Source organism: Mytilus edulis, chromosome 5 (assembly GCF_963676685.1).
Source record: "Mytilus edulis chromosome 5, xbMytEdul2.2, whole genome shotgun sequence".
NCBI lineage: Eukaryota > Metazoa > Mollusca > Bivalvia > Mytilida > Mytilidae > Mytilus > Mytilus edulis.
This window is the reverse complement of record NC_092348.1, coordinates 57,894,972-57,913,903: the sequence shown is the minus strand read 5'-3', so window position 1 is coordinate 57,913,903 and position 18,932 is coordinate 57,894,972.

Here is an 18,932-nt window from a genome sequence, read left to right as displayed (position 1 = left end):
AGTCATGTTTTGAGTTAGTTTTGATACTTACCCACTGCGGTAAATTCATAACTGTTCAGACAATTCGCTTACAGTCTATTAATATTTGTTGAGTTTATTTTGAGATTGTTCAGTTACTGTACAAAGGTATAACATACTGAATTTCATCAACATGTACTGAACAGTATTTATGAACAGTACTAAATTTACTACATGAAAATATTTGATAAATAACTGAAAATTTTAACAAGACTTTACGGTTTTAGTTTCAGACTTTTCAGATGGAGATCAAAATGACCGTTTAGTTAGAATTACTAATATAATTTAATACTAAAACTCTTCGAGATGAAAACCAACACATAGTGAAATGTGTTTATTTGAAATATTTACCAGGTTTTAACAATACTCCTATCACCAAATTTTCGGAACAAGAAAAGTACGAAATTGATCAAGGGTTACGAATAGACTTATACAGATGAATGTTGAAACAAAGATAAAATAGGATTTATAACATTTGAACACCGATAAAAAGTAAAATCACAAAAATACTGAACTTAGAGGAAAATCAATTCGGAAAGTCCATAATCACATGGCAAAATCAAATAACAAAACGCATCAAACACGAAAGGACAAGAACAACTACTGTTGCCTCTAATTTATACGTTAATCAAAAGGAAATAAGTTGGACTATGAGTAATTGTTAATTTATTATACCCAGGTTTATGTTGATGACTCTATTTTTCTACAAAGAAGCTACGAGTAGTAGTTGTTGTTGAGACAATTGTGACGAAAATTTCTTTTTTGTGCATGTCAGTTTTTAGATAAAAGTCTTGCTAAAAAGGAATAAGAAAATTGACGAGAACGTGTCACATAGTTTGCCATACACCAAGACTCTTTGAAATATTATAGTTGGTGAGAAAATTGATACTGACAAATATTACAAATAGATGGATGCACGGAAGAACTAACGAACGGACTCATAGGAGCTCACTGAAAAATACACCCTCCTTTCGATGGATGGAAGAAACAGCAGTTACACAGCTCACAAGAAAAGAGTGCGATCTATAATGCTTTCATTCGTAAAACTTATTTTCGTGGGTTTGAGACTGATGACGGCAAATTAAGAAAGCGGTTTGGATGCAAAAAATTTATTTATTATTATTTCCGTATTTGAACAGAACAGTCAACGATAGTGACAAAATGAAATGTTTTTTCTCCACACTTTACACAATGCCCTAAGATTTTATGAATCTTAATTGATTTTTCTATTAACCCATCAATGTTTTGTTATTCTATCATCACTAAGATATATCAATGTCGTGATGAAATATATAACAACTTCATTTAAGCCTTTCTATCGTTCATACCTTTAAAGAAAATTATCTGTATCATGAATATTTTATCAAAGTAAACCCATTATCTCTGGAACTTTACACGAAAAGTAATTCTATGAACTCACACAATGTAAGTAATAAGTGATGTTGAATTTTTCATGACAATAATTAACTTTTAACGTGACTGAAACTATTTCACATTTTTCGTCGTTTTTTGGTGATAAAATAACAACCATTTTACATCCCTTCGTAAATTTTACGGACGCCATCACGAGTTGGTTGACCGTTATGGAATAACCGTTTCACAAATGATATCGGATATGTTCCTTACGTCGTAACTACAACCCTCTTCCCTTTCATGAATGTGACCTACCGATTTAGACTATTTACCGGATTTGTAATCACATAAGCAACACGACGGGTGCCACATGTGGAGTAGGATCTGCTTACCCTTCCGGAGCACCTGAGATCACCCCTAGTGTTTTGTGGGGTTCGTGTTGTTTATTCTTTAGTTTTCTATGTTGTGTCATGTGTACTATTGTTTTTCTGTTTGTCTTTTTCATTTTTAGCCATGGCGTTGTCAGTTTGTTTTAGATTTATGAGTTTGACTGTCCCTTTGGTATCTTTCATCCCTCTTTTACATTAATGGACGATGAAGGTTTGTTTTAATTTGTTAACAAAATTGTAAGAAAGCGCCGTCACGAACGAGGCGAAATAAAAAAAAGCAACAAAGCGAAAAAAAATAATCGCACTATGAACGAGGAGGGATTTTTTTTTTTACCAAAAACAACTATAGTTTTTGCAACCTTTTATACAACGAAATACCCCAACATAACATACATGTATGTGATTCAAATAGAGAAAATGAGAAAGGGGAAATGCAATATCTAACAAAAAACAACAAAAAAATCCCACCATATCTGTCACACATTAATTATGTACCAACGTTAATGTGTGAAAGTGCTGATATAATAAACAAAAAATACTAGATTCTTACTCATTTTGTGGAGAGGAATTTTCATTATCATCTTTTTGGAGTTAACTTTTTTCCTATTGATAGTACTTACATGGTTTTAGGAAAACAATGTCATTTGTTTTTTCTACTTTTTTCTCTCGCTTTAATTTATTATTGAAGATTTCAACCTACGTATCTTATTATCTAGGTATTTTTATGTAAAATTGAGAATGGAAATGGGGAATGTGTCAAAGAGACAACAACCCGACCAAATAAAAAACAACAGCAGAGGGTCACCAACAGGTCTTCAATGTAGCGAGAAATTCCCGCACCCGGAGGCGTCCTTCAGCTGGCCCCTAAACAAATATATACCAGTTCAGTGATAATGAACGCCATACTAATTTCCAAATTGTACACAAGAAACTAAAATTAAAATAATACAAGACTAACAAAGGCCAGAGGCTCCTGACTTGGGACAGGCGCAAAAATGCGGCGGGGTTAAACATGTTTGTGAGATCTCAACCCTCCCCCTATACCTCTAACCAATGTAGTAAAGTAAACGCATAACAATACGCACATTAAAATTCAGTTCAAGAGAAATCCGAGTCTGATGTCAAAAGATGTAACCAAAGAAAATAAACAAAATGACAATAATACATAAATAACTACAGACTACTAGCAGTTAACTGACATACCAGCTCCAGACTTCAATTAAACTGACTGAAAGATTATGATTTCATCATATGAACATCAGGCACAATCCTTCTCGTTAGGGGTTTAGTATCATACCATCATAACATATATGAGAAGAACATAACCCGTGTCATGCCAACAACTGTTTTTAGAATAAATGTGTTTAGTTCCGATGCAAAGACCTTATCAGTGACTCAATATTAACGCTAAAATATGCAATCTTTAATGACTTGACAACAGTATCGTAATTATATCCCTTCTTAATAAGTCTATTCAAAGGTTTTGTAAGTTTCTGAGGTGAATACTGACACCTTTGTGCTTTATAAAGAATATTACCATAAAAAATTGGATGTGAAATACCTGAACGTATTAGAAGTCTGCATGTTGAGCTATATTTACGAATGATGTCTTTATACCGATGATAAAATTTAGTAAATGTTTTGACAAGTATGTGATATCTAAAACCCTGGTGTAATAATTTTTCAGTAATACATAAATTTCTCTCGTTAAAATCTAAAACATTGTTACATACACGAGCGAATCGTACAAGTTGAGATATATAAACACCGTAAGATGGTGACAAGGGAACGTCACCATCTAAAAACGGATAATTAACGATAGGAAATGAAAAATCATCCCTTTTATCATAAATTTTAGTATTCAGCTTTCCATTAGTGATATAGATATCAAGATCGAGAAAAGGGCAGTGGTCAGTGTTAGTATTAGCTTTATTTAAAGTAAGTTCAACAGGATAAATTTCATTAATATACATACTGAAGTCGTCATTATTGAGAGCCAAAATATCATCCAAATATCTAAAAGTATTATTAAATTTGTTTATCAGATGTTGTTTCGATGGGTCTTTGCTTATTTTTGTCATAAATTGTAACTCATAACAATACAAAAACAGGTCCGCAATAAGTGGTGCACAGTTAGTCCCCATTGGAATTCCGATAATCTGACGATATATGGAATCCCCAAAGCGAACAAAAATGTTATCTAGTAAAAATTCAAGGGCATATATAATATCAAAGCATGTCCAATTAACATAGTTTTTTTGTTTATTGCTACTAAAAAATGACCTAAAAGAGTTTGAACATATATATTCACATTCTGATTTTTTTAATGCCCATTTAATTAGGTGTGTGAATTTTTTCTTAATGAGAATGTGAGGCAATGAGGTATGCAGGGTAGAAAAATCAAAACTTTGAACAGATTCAAAATCACCAATATAAGCATGCAATTTATCAAGTACTTCCAACGAGTTCTTGACACTCCAAAAGTAATTTATTCCACTATTTTCGAAGGCTTTATTTGAACAATTTATTATCAGGTTTTTAATTGTACCAAGTGTGCTGGTAAGAAGAATAGACAATTTAGTAGTTGAACAATGGCTTGAAGACGAAATAAATCTATATTTGTAAGGGGTTTTGTGTAGCTTCGGAAGCTAATACATAGTTGGGACTTTCATTGTATTTGGCTCTGCTTGTAAAGCGGTGGCTAAAAATTAATGTTTGTTACAGATTTCGTTTTCTGAAAATGGAGTCAGTTGGAATGTTGGTGAATTGGTGATTTCCTTTTTCAGAACCTCAATAAAAAATTTACGTCAAACAATAATAATATTATTAGCAGCTTTATCTGCCGGGACAAAAACAAATTCCTTAGCTAGTTCTTTTAGTTTATGTTTGATACGAGAAATAGGTTTATTGTGGTTATTGTTTATAGTAAAATGTTCTTTAAAATGTTGAATACGTATATCAACTATCTTCATTACTGAATTAAAAAAAGAGTCCAAAGATTTTTTGTCAGCTTTTTCCCGTTTTATCCATTTCATACAGTAAGTATGGAGTGAGTCGTGGATGATATTACGACACTCATTCCAATTAATAATTGACGGGGGACGATATTTAGGTCCTTTACTGAGGAATGATTTTAACTCTCGGTCTTGAACGATGTTAAGATCTCCTGTTATAACATGGGAAATGGGTCCATAAATATATTCGGAATTACTGCAATTACATGAAGTAGGTGTATTTTCACTGATATTAACATCTTTACACAATTGACTATAATTAAACACAAATTTCCGGGTAGATTTCTTGTAAATATAACAAATGAGAGGTAGCTCAGTATTGTCAAAATATCCAGGAATTTGTTCTTTAACAGAATGGTCGTTAAATATACCGGCAATATTTACAAAATCAAAGCCTTTATTGACATACTTAATTTTAATAAAATGTTTTTTATGATCTTCAGGGCGATCAATTTTCAGTAGTTCATTTACTCATCAAATTAATTCTTTTTAAAGGACAGCATACAGCCGAATGGCTCACGTGAATTCACAAATTTTGCATGTGTATACCATCTACTACGTGGAAGTTACAAATGACTAGGCTTTTTTTTTTTTTTTTTTATCATTTGTTGAAAACCATTTGTAGTAACTCTGTGACAAACGAATAAATGATTAAAAGTGTATTTCCCACTAGAATATCAGTTGTCACTTTGGATATTTCTCAAACAAGTTCAGTTAAAATCTCAAGCATATGTTATATTTATTCTTTACTGTACTTCAGACAATGTTGTTCTTTTGTCTTAAAATATGCATTTCTTCTAATTCAGTTCTTTGTAAAAACAATAATGCACACGCATTACAGATTTGACGCAATAAAGGATATCATCTGAAAGTATGTTAACTGTAAAAAGAGCTGAAATTGTTATATAACGTGATAAACATAAATCTTTTGAAACTTGAGTTAGCTCGCTTTGTTCTAACTTAAAATTTACAGATATCCCAATTTGATCCGTATTTCAATTCATCATACATGATTGTTTTGTTTTGTACGATTAGTTCAGCGCTACTTTTTCAACTTCTTAAATGCACAAAGGGCATGCCTAAGGTTCTTGATAACCTAACACGGAAGAACTTACACGAGGATGTCTTATTCCCATGTTTAAGTTTGTGATAAATAAAGGCAACAGGAGTATACCGCTGTTCAAAACTCATAAATCCATGGACAAAAAACAAAATCGGGGTAACAAACTAAAACCGAGGGAAACGCATTAAATATAAGAGGAGAATAACGACACAACACTAAAATGTAACACACACAGAAACGGACAAAGCATCAGACAAAATCCCACGAGAATAACAAATATAACATCAAATCAAAATACATGAATTTGGGATAGACAAGTACCGTGACACGTCTTATCGCAATGTGAAATTGTGATAAAAAGCGTTGAAAATGAAAAATAAAAATTATTTTCCTCTATACTGAAAGATTATTGCCAACTTTCACAAGTTATATTCGATGACGACTAATGTGTGTATAACTCTCAGTGTTAAATATTACAAATATACCAGGACAAAAATATTCAACCTGTTTTAGACTAAACCAACACGCTGTTGGGGTTTATACATGTTAGTACGTATGGTAACAATTCTATTCGACGGACAAAGAATAAATATACTTCTGATAATTTCAAGCAAAATTGAGAACTTTTTTCAGTGAATGTTTGAAGTCCTTAAAGCATATTTTCATACAAAAGTACAGCAACATTTTAGAGTTCAATGTTTATTTTCTTCTCCAACTGTCGTCTAATTTCTTGAATTTTTAGTTTAATATGTTTTCAGTTAAACTATATTTTCTTTCATCATAGATAGGTTAATAACAGGAACTATTACAGTTCATATATTCCTTTGATCTTCATATTATATGAAACAAGAAAGAAGTAGTTCCAAGACTCCTGTGTTTGTTTTATTCATAGTGCCAAATTCATAAAATATGTCAAATCCTTCAAGAAATTGATTGTAAAATCGGCGTTTTGCTTTTACGCCGATGTTTTCTTCCACTTGCACCAATTTTGTTTTTCATTTGCGCCGATTGCGTAAAGGTAATTTACTGGTATATGTGTTATGTTTTATTTATCATCTTAAAAGTCTTCTGTTACCCAGTTCATTCCATTGTACATATGCTATGAATGGTCAATGATAACATGAATATAACTGTTTTGCCATGCTCACCAGAGGGCGGTGAAAGTAGGATTTTAAGTCAATTTTAAAGAAATCCCAACTAGCACCCTTTTTACATCCACTAAAATCACGGAGTTACAGCATTCAAATCAATAACACGGTATACAATGAATTAAAAACCTGTTCTTATTTTCATGCCACAAATCTGGTGTATTCCTCTCTTGTCAATTACTCTCTTTTTTACTTGTTGTACTTGCCTTTAACATGCACCTGTAATTTACTGGTACACGACCGGTGATTGTCTTAAGCTGGGGTCACACATTCATGATTTTTACTGTCGTCCTTGACAGGACCATTCCCGATTAAAATTTGTCAAAAGTCTGATCAAGATCCTGTTAATCGTGGATTGAAATTCGATTTGTATCTTTCGTCAGGTAAAATTCGACCGAGTCTGTCACGACTGCGTCCCGATTCTACCGAATGTAATCCGACAGAGATCAGATAGTGACAAGACAGTGAACCGACGCTGACGGAAGTTATCCGTTCGAAAACTGTCGGCATAATCGGGATGATCAGGTACTGTCGGAACGTAATCCTATCACGGTCCGCTCCATCGCATTGCAAACGGCTTTGTCTGGTCTCAGTCGTATTGTATTCTGTTATTGTCGGGACTTCTCCAGATCATTCCCGTTCCACATGACACCGTCCCAAATACACAGAACATTGTTAGGAATTCGATCCGATACAGCAGAATCTGTCACGACATAGGCACGATTGTAATCCGACTAGACAAAATCGGCTGAGTTTCCCCGAATATTACAGGACGCACCTAACTGTCGGGGTGCTTTGCCGAACTATTCGGACCCTTCCCGACCAGGAGGAATCTGTTACGAACTAAAACGACTGTAAATGTAAAAATTAAAAGTTCAATAAAAATTGTAAAGCTTAAAAATAAAGAAAAATTGAAATAAATTTTAAAAAGCAACCTCAATCAGGCATGCGCCAGAAAGTAATCTTCAAAATGTTGATGGTTTTCTGTAACTAAAGAAGAAGAAGAAGACTGCGTTCAGACAATAATAGGACATTCCAGATAATTGAGGATACTAATCCGACTTTTTCACTTTTCGTGTCGTATCGCTGTCTGATCTCAAACGGGAGCAATAATCGGCAATGTGTGAACCCACATTACGCCCTGTAAAATATCGTATATAGTATACTTAAAATATTTGTTAATTTTAGACATATTTCAATAATATAAATTGCTATTCTTCGCTTCAGGTGTTGAAGACATAATGATACAATATTTATATTTTTTTTGTAAAATTTTGCACCAAAGGAGTTCGCTACCCAAAATGAATTGATTAAATTTAATAAATACACAATTCATAAGGCATTCATTCATCAGTATCAGTACTTTTGAAAAGAGTACTATCAACCAGATCAACTGTATTCGGAATAGAATATCATTGTTTCTACCTTGAGCGAAAAGCAAGGGATGGTGAGATCAATTCATTATTATGACTCAATAAATTATTAATCAACATAAGATTCGTGACAATCCATTAATTTGGCATACTATTAAAATACGCACGGTACAGTATATAATAGGTCCTTTTACACTGTTTAGTTATCTTGTAAAATCAAACGGTGTTAATATGATTTATCAAGATACATAGTACACCTTTAAGACCTTTAACAGTTTAACAAAAACATTATTGTTGTCTGTTATAGTGGATAAATAACACCAAGTTAAGTTAGTATCAACCTTATAAAATATTTACTAAAACACCATACAAAATATCAATACTCAATTAACGAGAATCGTTAATGGCTGAAAATTTTACATTTTAAGGTAAGGTACTAAAGTATATCATATAAGTTAGACATATGTAGATCTTGGTTTATCTGGGACAATTTCCTAACGTGGATTAATTAACAGAAATTTTTAGTTTGGTGATAAATCGTAAAACAAAAATTTAAGACTACCTTTCCTGATAAAAAGTAAAATCACAAAAATACTGAACTCAGAGGAAAATCAATTGGGAAAGTCTATAATCACATGGCAAAATAAATAACAAAACGCATCAAAAACGAATGGACAAGAACTGTCATATTCCTGACTTAGTACAGGCATTTTCAAATTTAGAAAATAGTGGATTGAACCTGGTTCTATAGCTAGCTAAACCTCTCATTTGTACGACAGTCGCATCAAATTCCATTATATTGTCACCGATGCGTGAACAAAACAAACAGACACAATAGGTAAAAAGGTAAAAAAATAGGGGTACAGCAGTTAACATTGTGTTATCATCTAAATCACTATAAAAACAACAAATGTAACGAAGAAAAATTGCGCGTTTGAAATTCGCACAGGTAGACATGAAATAATTTTGTCGTTCAAAGTATGACGGGATACATGAATACAGACACGTAAAATAGATATAACAAATAAAGGCAACAGTAGTATACCGCTGTTCAAAACTCATAAATCCATGGACAAAAACAAAATCGGGGTAACAAACTAAAACCGAGGGAAACGCATTAAATATAAGAGAAGAACGACATAACACTAAAATGTAACACGCATAGACAAAATCCCACGAGAATAACAAATATAACATATATATATAACATCAAAACCAAATACATGAATTTGGGATAGACAAGTACCGTGACACGTCTTATCGCAATGTGAATTTACACTCAAAAATAAGAGAAAACAAACGACACAACGTTATAATGTAATACACACAGAAACGAACTATAATATAACAATGGCCATATTCCTGACTTGGTACAGGGCATTTTTTAAAGGAAAAAATGGTTGGTTGAACCTGGTTTTGTGGCATGCCAAACCTCGCACTTTTATGGCCATGTGAAATATAACATTAAAATGACAACACAGGACTACAATATAAATAAATTGGAGAACACAATTGACAAAGAATCACACGAACAACAGCCAACAAAAGGCAACAAGTTCAAAATTTTAATACGCCAGAAGTGTATTTTGTCCACACAAGACCTACGTGTGACGCCCAGATACAAAAGTTTGAAAGCCGAAACGAGTACAAAGTTGAACAGCATCGAGGACCAAAAAGATCAAAAAGGTTGTGCCAAAAACGGCAAGGGTTTTCTGTTCGTTACTAGAAAATCCCTATAACAAAAACAGACTTAACAGTAAAAGTAATAATTATGAATAAAATAATAGTGTAGTTCAAAGTATGATGAGCTACATAAGTACAGAGTCACGTCAAATGTGTATCACAGAAAACAGACATAACAGTAGAAGTAATATTAATAATTTTGTCGTACAAAGTATGATAGGATACATAAGCACAGAGTTACGTCAAAAGGATATAACAAAAACAGACTTAACAGTAAAAGTAATATTAACAAGGACAAATAATAGAATAGAACAAGGACAAATGAAAGAACTATAAAACACGTAGTTAAGATGATAAACAACATCAGTACGCAGAATCTATACATCAAGACCATCGTGTATTATTTGTGAGGTTGATACAGAATATTTATCAACAAGGTCTTGGTACCTTCCGATGAACTTTTTTAGAAAAAGGACGAGACATTCTTTGACATACCCCTGGTTCATCAACTTTTTACTCAGACACTGATGACGTTTTACAAAGTCTGAGTAGAAGCTGCAAGCTCTTGAATATCGAATAAGTTGGAAAATATATATCCAATATGCAGGTGAAGTTGGTATATTGCTACTAAGGTGGGGGAAATTTATAATTTAAAAATTAAAATCGTCTCGTTTGTCATAGATTCGGGTACAGAGATGACCGTGTAAGTCAAATTCGAGATGTAAGTCTAAAAATGAGGGGGAGGAAGCCGTGTCTGTTTTTTCTTTAATATCTAGTTCTGGGGGATATATTAATGGAACCCAATCAGAAAAGTTCGGATTGTTTATAGAAAGAACATCATCAATATATCTGAAAGTGAAATTAAATAATCTGGCTTCTTTGATCTTCTTGTTTTTGACAAGTGTCTGGAGGAACTCCGATTCATATGAAAATAAGAAGAGGTCGGCAAGAAGAGGCGCACAGTTTGTTCCCATAGGAATGTCGACAATTTGTTGGAAAAGTCTACCTCCAAACTCAACAAATATGTTGTCGATAAGAAACTCCAGCATACTGACCACTTGTTCTTCTGTGTAGCATGTTTTACCTTTTTGTTTGTCACTTTTAACGAAATATGCCTTATGAAATCCCAAAGTAATAAATTTATAGCGTATGCTACCATTTTTATGTTGAAAGGCATTGTGGAGCATTTCTTTAAGGCGATTTTTCAATTTCACATGGGGAATGGTGGTATACAGGGTTGAAAAATCAAAAGTTTTGATAGAACTTATTTCAGAAAAAGACCGAGATTTAAAATTGTCTAGAAGTTCTTTAAAATTTTTAAGAATCCACATATGGTTAATACCACTACGCGAGTAAACAGTTTCACAGTATTTCTGAAGACCCTCTTTCACTGCGGATAGAATTTTAGTCAATCTAATGAACAATTCTTTAGTGGAACATGAAGATGAGCCAGCAATATACCGTTGTTTGTACGGAATTTTATGAAGCTTTGGTATCCAATACAAACAAGGTTAGTCCTCTGATTTGGTGTTCAATGTAATGTTTATTGAAGCCATGAAGGACGTATGATTTGCTAAAATCTCATCCTTGTCAAATGATATGTCTTTGTATGTGGGATTACCTGAGTGCTCCTTTATACCCAATTCTTTTACAAGACATTCGTAGTAATACGATTTACATACAAAGACAATATTATTTGAAGCTTTGTCCACAGGAACAACAACATATTATCATGAAGAGATGATAGACATTTCATGGCCTCTTTGTCATTTTTCTCTTCGTTTTTGAAAACGGACTTTGGTCGATCGTTCACACAGTTTTTCAACTTGTGAATGCGACGTTTTATCAGAGACCTGATAGTTTTAATAATAATTTTTAGTTATATGACAAATTTCAACAACATTATGATTAAGAGGTGATATGGACATACCTCAATGAAACAACCTCCCAACAAAAAAATAAAATAATCAAAACAAGTAGCGGTAGAAATTTTCTGTGTAAATTGTCAACAAAAGACTCATCAGTGACTTTCGAATCATACATCTGTTCTGATTTTTTTAGTAGAGTGTTAAAAACAACCTTTCACAATATACGCATACATATAACAAGCAAAACCGATCTCACAGATGCGGGAAATTGCTGGTTCCATCCCCGGCCTATTCAAACCGAAGATTTCAAAAGTGTATCTACTTTTTATACACTAAGTCTTGGAGAAAGAGCAAAATATTGGTCGAGTCGGAATAATTTGTCTGAGTAGGGTTAAATATTTTCCTGCATATTTGCTACTTAGTGACCTTTATAATCTAGCTCAGCTTGTCGGTCTAGTAAAAAGCATGGTGCTTTGTGTTAATATCGAATTGACATATCCTGAATATTCATTTGATTTCCCATTTGAAGTTAAAATGCTATCCATTACCACAACACGACTCAATACGTACAAATGACTTATCCTCGAGTGCAGGAGTTCGTCGGTAAGAACCCCGGCCAGTTCAAACCACGGACTTGAAAATGCTATTTGTTTTTTCTCCATTAAGAATGCGGCATTAACGAGTTAGAGCATTTCCTGGGGACTGATTATAATCTCGGTTTTTAAATTAAAAGTCAAGGTTTACTTCTAGGATGAGAAGTTGTAGTTGTGCAGGGAGACTAAGTAAATGTCTTAAGATTTCTAATTTTTCGATTGTAATTCTTTAACATTCAGTGACAAATCAGGAAGTGCTTCCAGAGAGAAGGACAATAAATATAAGCAAGCCGCTGTGTGCTGCATTAAAAAAAGATATAGTTTTTATACTGTTATATGTTTCCTACGTAGGTATCATTTCCAATAGTTCTTTCAATTCTTAGAAAGCCACCAACAGCATATAACAGTATTCCACTCCTCGATAAAAAACGGATATTGCAAAAGATAAAAGAGAAAAATGGAATGTTGATAGACTTTGTATAATGCAATAGATCGATACATCTAACAATAAAATGAATTTCTAACACATACAAGAATTACTAGAGTGGAAGTTCAGTAATCAGTCGTGATAAATTGATTCTTTGGAAGCTAATTCAGTCATGGTAAGAATACTGTTTTTATTTGAATTCTTTAATTAAAAACTATCCACATCGCTACACCAGGTTTTTGTAATGATGTAATACTTAAATTGCCAGTTTGTTATTTTTTTCTTAGTTTGCAGGCTTTTAAATTCGTGGAATTGATAATTGGTTACCAGGCAAAAGTAAAATATAGTATGGATGGCTAGATCAATATATTTGTATTAAGTTTCATTATTTATTTGATTTGATTCCATATCGTACTTTCCATAGGATAAAACCACACCCTGGAGACACTTATGTGTCTATATGAAGAGGAATTTATGTTAAGATAAGCATTTTATATATCAAACTAGGAGTTAAATTGGCACTCCTAATTTCATTCTACACTCACATAGTAGTTGTATATCAATTGTTTTGATTTGACCGATTTTGGTTTTGAAACTCGTCAATATAAGGTAAAAAAAACTTCACGATTTTTTTTACTCCTAAAGAGCGTTTCGTCTACATTAGACACATCAGTGACGTTCAAATACAGTTAAAAATTTGGAGATCGTTGAGGTTCCAAAAGGGTATCAGTGTAGTATCCATATTTCAAAGATTAAGTGGTTATTGGCTTATGTATTCCATGTCTTAAACAAATATATTCCTGACCATCACCAGCCATTGCTAGATTTATCTGAACACTTTTACATCATAATATGAATAGAATAATTTGGTCCCAATCAGAAAGAACATAAGAAAGTAGTACATATTCTAAGCAAAAAAAACAAACGATAAGTACCTGTTTTGTATTACCAAACTCCAGGGAACCAGTATGCTCTGATATCCAATTAAAGACATGTTTTTTTTCAGCACAAGTTAGGATTCGCATAGAAATATTCATTATAATACTTCTATGCGATAAGGTATAGTTGTCACTTTATTTTAACTTAATAGGGGCTATGAATTAGTGGTGTAATTACAATAATGTTTAGACATTTTGACAGTAATATTCATTTTCATTGTAGTTGATATAAGAAGTAGACGTGGCGCAAAGTCTGATATTGACGAATATTATTAAAAACATAACAGCAAAGAAGACAATACACTTTTCCCCATTACATTAGTAGCCAATAGTTTTTGTTTTAGTAAGGAAAGGAAACAATGTTTTGAGAATATATGAACTATGAAAACCAAAAAGAGAGAACATTTCTTGACCAATAATTCACCGATGATGTTACCCTCGATTCAGAACGCAGTTGATCATTTTAGAACAGCAATGGCGAGACAGAAAAGTAATATTGTGCGTCTCCCTCCTCTGACAAAAAGTCCTGATTATTATGGCGGTCGCATTAAATATAAGCATAGATCTTCTGAGGAAGCAATGCGAAACTCGGAAAACTGGGATAAACTTAAGTTCATCTTGAGTGAAGAAAGTACAACGAACTCTATTGACATGGTGTATGAAGTTAACAAACCGGGAAGTAATAAGTTGGATACCTTGGAATGTTCTCCGCCGTTGATATCTACATCGGTATCGAAGGATATATTTGACCATAAAGTCAAAGAATTAAATCTGAAAAGGAACGATACCGGAAAAACAACATTGACAAATTTTGAGGACGAATTAAAAATATCTGAAGATCACGTGACAAAAACGTCCCGAAATATACACGATGAAACAAACAAGAATGTGATAATCGATGCAGACTACAAACATTTCAAAGAGGAAAATCAGTTAAAAAAGCATGATCTTATAGATCCAGTAGAACAAAAACCTTCACAGAAGAAAGTGCGATTCAATTTAAATGACACTTCGCAGAGAAATCAATTCGCCGAATCATTTAAATCGCAACGGACCAAGAATAAAAAATGTTTTCTGACAAAAACCAAAGTTTCAGATCTCACGATGCCACAAAGTCCGTCAAGTAGATCCATTCATCAGAGCAAAAAGGTGGGACTAGCAATGAAACAGATAATAAGAGGACAAACTATTGGTAAACACGGTCGATCACAAAGATGCTAAAACATTATTTTAAAATTTAGAAAATTTTGCAATTGATTACAGACTGTAAATCGCATCATTTTCTGGAATTTTTGTTTCAGGTTGTTTCGCAAAAAAAAAACCCCATTATGTTCATATATATATCATTTTCATGTATATTGTGCAATAAGAATTAAGTAACACTATCAAGATTTTAGATACACAATCGACCAAAAAGTAATTGTTAAATTAAGTTAAGTTATCGTGCTAAGGATTTGAAAAAAAATGGTCCGGGGAAATTTTTATTGCCACATGTTCCGGAATGCATCTACTATTTGATTTCTAATACATTTAACACTTCGTAATTATGTTGAATTTAACAGATTGGCAAAGTATAAAGACATACTTAATTCACAGATAACTAAACTATAAGATTAAGTTATATTTTTTATGCAAACAAACTTTGATGGGATGTTTCAAAATGATTTTTTAAACGTAAAAAGATTTTGTTCGAATTCACTTTGATACTTTGAAGAGATAACAATACACTTTAAAATATTGTTTATTTCATATATGTTAGAGAGATAAGAAGCTAAGCAGTATAAGTTTCTTACTCATAAACTTGTGATATCATAGCAGCTTGCAATTGCGAATGAAATCCGTCTGTTGTAATTTATCCCTTAAGTTATGTTAGTTAGTTCAAATAGTGATGGTCTTCCTTATGAACGAAATATTTCTTGAAAATATTTTCAATATCATATTTTAATCATAAGTTTTTTGAATCTGTCATATAGCAAGCCAATTCGGGTCACTGTTTAAGTTATATGTTATAAATGTTATGTAGCACCAATATTGTTGACATAGAATAAAATGATGAAAATTTCATCTTTTTTCGTGGGTATACAAACGTTGGTGTTTTTCCATAAAGAGGCGTAATATACCAAAAAGGACATTCTAACTCAAAAGTCGAAAATAAACTGACAAAGCAAATGCTAACTGAAAAACCGCAAACATAAAAAACAGAACACATCGCTCAACATAGAAAACTAAAAACTGAGCAACACGAACCCCACCATAGAGTGTGGTTGATATCAGGTGCTCCGGAAGAGTAATCAGATCCAGCTTCTATCAAGAAAGTAATAATCGAAAATGCAATCCTTTTGAATAACGAATTAACTACCGTAGTGGGTGATATATACTCTGTATGCATGCGCTGCTAGAATGTTGCTACATAGAAATGGAAGTTCACAATTTGGAAGTTGAAATCATCTCTTGTGTTGTAAAATTTTGATTTCAACCGATCCACGTTGTCAATTTATAGATGAAATTAAATATAAGGTTCAGATTTAACTATATGTGTATTATCCTTTATTTTAAGTTCTATCGGATAGATGCGTTCAACATAGTCATCAAATTATGTTATCTATTGAGAGAACATCATCTATATAGTGCAAAGTAAAATTAAAAGATCCTGCTAGGTTCATGTTCCTGTATAAAGTCAGCATCACATGCATAAAGGATCAAGTCGACAATAAGTTGGTTCCTATGGAGATGTCGTTTGGTTGTTCAAAAACTCGTCCTCCAAACGTAACTTATGTGTTTTCAATCAAGACATCTGGCATGTTGACAATGTCAGTTTCAGAGAATTTTTTGTTTGAATCAGAGATATATTTTACAATGTAGAATTTATCCCTCCCTATGACAAGATACTACGATATCCATTCTTTTTATGAAACTATGCAGAACCACCCCTTTCAATTTGATTTTCAGCTTAGGGGAATACTTTTGCAAAGTGTAGAAAAGTCAAATATATCAATACTTTTGCAAGATGGATGAGTCTGGGATTGTTTGCACTATAGAAGATCTTTGACTATTTTAAGTATCCAAGTCTGAATCACACCAAGCTATATGCATTCACGCAATATTCTAATCAAATTTGATAGGAATAAAAGAATAAAATGCAGCAAATAGTTATCAAAGGTACCAGGATTATAATTAAAAACGCCACACGCACGTTTCGTCTACATAAGACTCATCAGTGACGCTCAAATCTAAATAGTCAGAATGGTCAAACAAGTTAAAAGTTGAAGAGCATTGAGGACCCAAAATTCCAAATACGGGTAAAGTAATATATTCCTGGGATAAGAAAGTCCTTGGTTTTTCGAAAAATTCTAAGTTTTTGTAACAGGAAATTTATAAAAATTACCATATAAGCAAACACGTTATTAAATAAAAATATCTTGAAGTTTATTTACATTCATAGGTAAAAGAGGGGCGAAAGATACCAAAGTCTCGTAAGTCGAAAAAACTGACAAAGCCAAGGAAAGGAAAAAAAACGACAAAAGACAAACATCAGCACACGAAACACAACATAGAAAACTAAAGACTGGTCAACACGAACACAACTAAAAACTGTGGGTGATATCAGGTGCTCGGGAAGGGTTAAAATATACTGCTCTACATGTAGTAACCGTCGTGTTGCTTATGTAAGGCATTTTAAGTTCGAGTAAAGGGAGAAAGGATAAACCATCATCGATATTATACAAATATAGCCTTTGTAAGAGGTCGATACAAGAATATATTGACCTGAAAGAAGTATATTGACTGAGGACGAAGTCCGAGGTCGATATACTTCTTTGGGTCGATATATATCCTGTATTGACCTCATACAAAGGCTATGTTTCTTATATTATTAATTTCCGACCATGTTTGTATCAAAATCGTCATTTAGGTTTGTTGGAACTTTATATATATTACATTGTCTCCTTGACAATAACAACATATAAGTTGTTATTTTATTTACTTTTTTTTGGGACATCTTATGTATTTGAAGATTTTTTTTCGTCAAATAATTGATCACAGATATCATTTGTTTCAAAATGTTAAACAATATCCTGAAATTCATTACATGACGTCAAAAAGTATATCGGTTTTTAGATATTCAAAAAATAACCGTGCAATATGCTTTTTGCCGGTCAATATGCGTTTTGCTATCCGCCGTTTTCTCTCTACCTTCGAAAATATAGTTTAACATGTGACTATCCCTAAACGAATCAAATTTGTTAAAATATACGAATTAATAATATATCGAATATCGATATGACACATTTACCTGTTTATGATGAGAACACAGGGTTGCGTTCAATATCGTAGCAGCTACGTAGTGCTACGTAGATTTTTGTCTACTGCACGATTAGCTAGGTGAGTTAGGTTAAACATATTTATTTATGGTGGATTGGGAAACAAGTTTTGTAACTTATATTAATCCCTTTCCACTTTGCGGGTGCGAGTGCTGCCTTGTATCGGCATTATTTATTCTTTTTCGAAATCAACAAGAGTGTATTTGACGTGCAAGAGATATGGCTCTCTCTTAACACGGGTTAGCCATTTATCGCCCCCTTCCGACGGACTATCATCGTTTCCTCAAGACCATACTCGCAAACGGTGTCAAGGGAGAGCCGAAAATTGAGTTCCTGAAATTTTCATCCTGAACGGGAATCGAACCAGGAACCTTTGTGTTAGTAGTCCGATTAGCTAGCCTAGCTGCTATCAATATCTATGTAGCAGCTAGGCTTGCTACACGTTCAATAGTCATAAATCTACGTAGCCCTATGTAGTCGCTACGATATTGAACGCAACCCAGAAGTTGCTAAAATCTCATCAGCATTTGAAGTTATTTAAAAATAAGATACATATTGCTTTTTACTGTACAAACATTAAAATCACTAAACACGAAACATATTAACAAAAACAAAAAACGAGAGAGCATATATTCGATTGGGGAGTTAAAAATTATCAGCCCGAAATAAAGACAATATTACTGCCAAAAAATAGAATAAACACTATGAATGAAAGATCAATTACAAAACATTACACAGAAACTAAA